Here is a 5282-nt window from a genome sequence, read left to right on the forward strand (position 1 = left end):
TTAACTAAAGTTCTCTAAGACATAGTAGCAATCAAGCCAATGTCTTTCCTTTCCAGGAAGATCACTTCTCTCCCTGATGAGGCAGGTATCTGAAGAAGACTTTTGTGGGTCTCTTAGCTTTAAGCAAATGTCAGCTGTTACATTGGTGTCATTTCCTGTGTTACCATGCCACGATACTTATGAAGCTCTTTACATGAGATCTGTGAATATATGTAGTTCATACTAGTTTCTATGATTCTGTGTTGGACCTTACTCTGCAACACCCTTGGAAAGCATAGGACTTCTATTCTGGATTAATATTTAGTTCAGTCTTCTCATTTTGGAGATGAGGAAACAAAGGCTGAGACTTCAGGTGAGACGATTTACTTAAAGTCACATAGCTGATTAGGTTAGTCTCAGAGACTGAGGGAATTTAAAATGATGCCAGTTCAGCTAACTTTAGATTAACACCCCTCCCCAACCTCCAAATATACATATATTCAAAGCAGACTCAGTACCAACCTCCCCTCCCCTGCCCATCCCACCCTAAATGGGTATAACCATTTCCTATCATATACAACCTGGACATTGTCCATGATCTTGTTGGGGTTCTACCAGAAGTGACATTTCATTCAAATGGATGGCACTTCTACCAGAAATGACATTTCATTCAAATGATCTTTCAGAACACTTGGTAAGAAAGGGGCAAGCCATTTTAAGAAAACTAACAATGACTTGGAAACTTGGTACCCTTAGGCTGTGTTAAGGATGTAATGTTGTATAATTTTGGAGCCACATAGAGGAGCAGTGATTGCTATGGATGCCACTGCAGCACGAGGGCACTTCAGTTCTGCTCCATGCAAGTTCTGCATCTTCTCAAACACTTGGCAACATTCTAAAGGACCAATCTAGGATCTACAATAGCACTTACCAACATAGGGCCAGGTAATGATGCTTTAGAAAGCTTCTCCCTGGAGTGAGATAGGCAAGGTGGGGGAATTATAGGAGCAGTGATGTGATATAAGTGGGAACAAATAAACAAACATGAAATATAAGCCTAGAAATCAGTAATACGTCCTCTAGTTGTCATTCTACTACTGATTTGACCCTGGGGAAGAGGTAGCGAGGGTTTTGGTTGAAAACATATTTTTGTCTGCTTGTGCTTACATTTCAGAATCACTGAGAGCCTCAGGGTCTCATGGTACATATTGTCCCAGAACCACAGAAACTTAGAAGCCTAGAGGTGGAAAGGACTTTAGAGATCGGTCAGTCCAACTCATAATTGAGTTGTAACATTTCTGTAACATTTCTGACAAATGGCTATCCAGCCCTTGCTTGAACACCTCTAAGTGATGGAGAGTTTGTTATCTTACAAGATGACCTAGCTTATTTTTGGACAGCTCTAATAGGATTTCTTTCTTATACTGAGCTGAAATCTACCTGCCTATAACACTCCATTCATTGATCCAGATTTTCTATCCAAGACTAAATCTATGTCTCTTTACACTTGGCAGTCCTTCAATATTTGAAGACAATGATCATTTAATTGAACAAACATTTATTATGCATCTATTATATGCTAGGCTTTGTCCCCCTTAAGTTTTCTGTTGTCATGTAGATGATGGAAGAAACTACTAAATTTGTACTAACCCTATGACATATACTGGAAATCCTTCATATCAGCTCACCAGACATTTGTTTCCCTCAAGACAGTGGGATGTCGAAAGTGATTTTGGTTATTTGGTTTTTCTAGCTGTATGGATTCTGGATAGATAAGAGATATAGGCAACAGTTTGTATGAAAAAGGTCTGGGGCTCTTAGTGAACTGCAAGCTCAGTATCAATCAACAGTGTGGCACCGTGGCCCAAAAGGACCAAGACTACCTTAAGCTACATTAATAAAAGCACAGCATCCATAAGGAGGAACTTCTGCGCCAAGAATGACTCTGTATGCTACCTTCACTCCAGGGCTGGAATTCATCTTGGACTTTTTTTTTTTGGACTGTGAATACAGATCTCTTTGCCCCACAAAGATAAAGCACAAAACATCAAAACATGGGATTCTTTGGCTTGGCAACATGATGAGTCTTAAGTCCTCTGATGTACAGGATATGTTGTTAGTATGTTGTGTATCAAGGGATTTCTAGAAGACTCACTTTCCCTAATGTACTTTTAAGGTATAGATTCTCAAAAGCTAACAGCCAAAAAGCTGGAGTGTAGATCCTTTTGGAGACAAAGAGGAATGCTCTCAAATCAGTTCTGAACATTCACAGCCTGAGATTCCTTTGTCCTGGAATTTGGAGGTGAGTATGGCAAAGTGAGGAAGAGTTAGTGTTTATCACCTCCAAGCAAGAAGCCCAAGAGAAACTGGACAGCACGTTGGTGATTATTCTGAGTCTGTCTTGCCTTTAGATTGGGTGGAGGCCGCAGTAGAGGACTTGAGAAAAGATTAGCAAGCATATTGGCATTAATGTTGTTAGTTTCAGAGTGCTTTAAGAGTTCTTGAAGGAAAGCTATAAGGTACCAGAAAACGTTTCTGTGGCACTGTGGAAGGTGTGAAATTACCTGTTGGCAGAGGCTGAAATCATGTGAACAGTCAAGACATCGTTGATATAGTTCATAACAGATAACAGGCTCTGGCAGAGCTTCCAGGAAGATGAGAAGTGTTTCAGCTACTGAGTGATTACTGCCAGGTACTGTCTTAAGAATGCTAGTGTCCAAGGAATCAATAATTTGCCGAACTTCTTTTTGTGATCCAGGCCTCTGGAACAAATCCTTCTGGTCACAGGCATGCTTATATAAGTGGTCCACTAAGAGCCAGAGTTCCTTGGGAATTTGAAGGGGTTTTTCACTGATACTGTCCTCCAAAGGAGTCACCTCCAAGTCTATGAGTTTAGAAACAGGAACTTCTCTGATTGGTCTTCTCATTTGGCACAAAGTTTCCAAGGGTGTGCCACAACAACTATGGAGATAAGTGCCACTGATAGTTAAGAAGTAATCTTTGCTTTGATCCAAGTGAAGGATAAGAATGTCTTTAATACTATCTTCCCCTGAATTCAGGACTGGCACAGAATCTTTGTTAACATACACACTCAAGGAAATATCTAATGACTTCTTTGGCTCCAAGTAGCCCTCCCGGGGCTTAGCTTGAAGCCATGGTTTGCAGTACTGCCTAACACCAAGCTTAGAGATGAAGGAAAAATGACAGGGAACCTGACCACTGTTGGTGATCTGGAATTTCTGCTTTTGCAGTTGCCGAAATTTCACATTTTCAAACACAAATTCTCTCTTGCTGAGTGTTATTGAAGGGAGTAAGTGATTTTCCATTCTGTCCATGAGTTGAACATTGTCTTCAAATACCTTTTGGTATTTCCTGTCATCTACAACCTTCACTCCAATGAGGAACAGAGAACTGACAGGTTTGTGGTCACTGATTTTCAGCCCCATATGACTCTGGTAGCGGAGCTGAGTAATGTTTGCCCCTCTCCAAAGTATTCGGTCACACCATGCTGGAACACGGCACTTCCCACTGGAATCCCACCCATCTGTTTTGCTGTCAAATTTGTATGTGGGGATAAACCTAATTTCTCCTTCTGTAAAGTCAGCAAAAGCTTTCTTGTTTGCACGCTGAATATTTAGCTGGTCTAGCTTTAAGAGCTTCTGAAGGTCATTCCTACTAATAAGCCTTTTCACTTCTTTGGCATTATATATGTAAAGCCTGTAGTTTAAATCTCCCAACCAAATGACAATATCATGTTTCATGATATTCAGGTGACCCTGATTTGGGACAAGGAAACTCATTCGGGCACAGATGTCCTTATAATCCTGATTCCTACCTTCAACATCCTCCACCTGGGCAGCCAGGTGGGAATTGACGATGCAAAACGTAGTGTTGTGGAACATAAATCTCACAGCAACAGCTCCTTTATTCCCCATTTTCCCCATGAGTCCAGTTCCCACGGTGTCTGTGGCAACATCCTGGATATACATGCAATGCTCTCTTCTGGCAAATATCAGTAGCATCATTCCAACCAGGCGGACTAGCTGTACTTTCTTATACTTAGACTTGAAATGCAAGGCTTGTTTCACGGATGCCAGCCACTCATGCTCTTTGGTGGATTCCAAGTAGAAGAATGCCTCCATGCTCAAATCCAGCTCTTGGAAGCCAAGGCAGTAAATGTCTGGAGGGTCTCTATCACAATTCAGCCACAGTTCTAACCCACTGTCTGGGGACTGGCCATTCACATTCCACGTTCCGACAAAGAATCTAAACTTATGAAAATTGACATATTCCTTTTCTCTCTTTGCTGCAATAAGCCTGATGAGCTCCTGCCGCATTCTGGGCTGGACGGTGCGCCCGAAGAGCTTCCTCGCGGTGCTGGTCACTTTGGAAGGTTCTTTGCTTTCATTTCCTTTTTCACATGGGCGCATTCTTCTCACTGGACGGGCTGCGGATGGGGATTCATCACGAGTCTTCATCTGGCGATACGGCACGCTTCTTTTCTTCTCCAAACTCATGGCTGTAAGGTGATTTCCAAAGCCAAATATCCCTTCCTGCGGGGCAAGGATCTCCTAAGGAAGCCAGTCAAGAAGCTCATCAGGGATTTCAAAAGGGCCCTCCACCTTCGGGCAGTGCTGGTTGTCTTCCTCAGTTGTGGGCGGTTCCATCTGGAGAGCTGGTGACTTCCCGGGTCACGTGGGCGGGCTTGACCAACTGACCAGCGTCAACTTCCAACCGCACCTCGGCACTCTTCTCGGCACACGCCCGAGCTCTCACTCCCGCGAGTCTTCAGGGGCTCAGGAGGCGGGGCCGAACGTGTCTGTGCTCTCCCGCTTCTGAGCCCTGCTTCCGAGGATGGACTACATCTCCCAGCAGGCCTTGCGTTCCGGGACTGCCTTCACTTCCCGGCGAGCACCTGGCTCGATTGACCGCATGTTGCAGGAGGCCCTCTCCTGGCTGGGCTTGTGTTGTGGCGTGGGGACAGCCTTGGATTGGTGGAGGATTGGTTTTTTAAATTTAATATTAATTTAATTTTCAGTTAACAAGGATTAATATTTTTCTCTTTCTTATCTTAAGTTGAAAAGAAAAAAAAAAGAAAAAGAAAGACTAACAAACCCTTGTTTTGTGTGGTCAAGGAAAACAAATTCTCCATATTGGTCATGTCCAAAAACTCAAGTGTCTCATTCTACATATTAGTTCATTAGTGGGTGGTATAGTTCCTCAATGGTCCTCGGGAATCATTGGCTGTTTTAGTGATTAGAGACTGAAGATTCGTTTTGGACTTTTTTTTAAATCTTTTTTTT

At 42.8% G+C, this 5282-nt stretch overlaps 1 pseudogene; it reads right to left on the reverse strand.

The window, feature by feature from the left end:
- Window positions 1–554: 554 nt before the first annotated feature.
- LOC110215359 (inositol polyphosphate 5-phosphatase OCRL pseudogene) lies at window positions 555–4719 on the reverse strand (annotated as a pseudogene).
- Between the last annotated feature and the right edge of the window lie 563 nt (window positions 4720–5282).

This window comes from Phascolarctos cinereus, unplaced genomic scaffold (genome assembly GCF_003287225.1).
Source record: "Phascolarctos cinereus isolate Bilbo 61053 unplaced genomic scaffold, phaCin_HiC Scaffold_3;HRSCAF=262, whole genome shotgun sequence".
Taxonomy (NCBI): domain Eukaryota; kingdom Metazoa; phylum Chordata; class Mammalia; order Diprotodontia; family Phascolarctidae; genus Phascolarctos; species Phascolarctos cinereus.